Source organism: Calidris pugnax, unplaced genomic scaffold, assembly GCF_001431845.1.
Source record: "Calidris pugnax isolate Ruff unplaced genomic scaffold, ASM143184v1 scaffold315, whole genome shotgun sequence".
Lineage (NCBI taxonomy): Eukaryota > Metazoa > Chordata > Aves > Charadriiformes > Scolopacidae > Calidris > Calidris pugnax.
Genome location: NW_015091029.1, coordinates 22,193 through 22,594, shown reverse-complemented (window position 1 = coordinate 22,594; position 402 = coordinate 22,193). Strand labels below are relative to the sequence as shown.

Sequence of the window (402 nt, the reverse complement as noted above, 5' to 3'; positions counted from 1 at the left end):
AGGGACTTTGGCATTGACTCTGGGAAGGAAAGGATAAAATAAAACAAAATAGAAATAAAATATAAAGTGTTTACACGTCTGAATACTTGAAAATACTGTGAGTCAGCCCAGCTCTACAGCTTTTTCCTCTAAAAGATTCAACTCCGCCACTTTGGGAACTTCCTGCTGATGCTGAACAGAATTCCAGGGGAGAGAAGAGGTTCCTGTTCTAGCTCCTCTTGCTGCTAACTCACCCAGGCTTTAATTAAAAGTAACTTAAATTAAAAGTGAAAAGCTTTTTCTTTTCTGCGCCCGTGGAAGCCACCTTGGCCTCTCCCCAGCCCTCCCCGGGCTGCTTGGCTCCTGTCCCCTCTCCCTGTGCCGTGATGCCCGGGGGGGGCTTTTCCCCTTCCAGTTGGGGGC

General features: G+C 47.8%; 1 protein-coding gene across 3 annotated transcripts in view; it reads left to right on the top strand.

Annotated features, from left to right (window-relative positions):
* The window catches only part of LOC106896262 (C-type lectin domain family 2 member B-like), a 3,618-nt gene that overhangs the window by 1,475 nt on the left and 1,741 nt on the right, over positions 1-402 (top strand). The gene's annotated exons all lie outside the window — the stretch shown is intronic.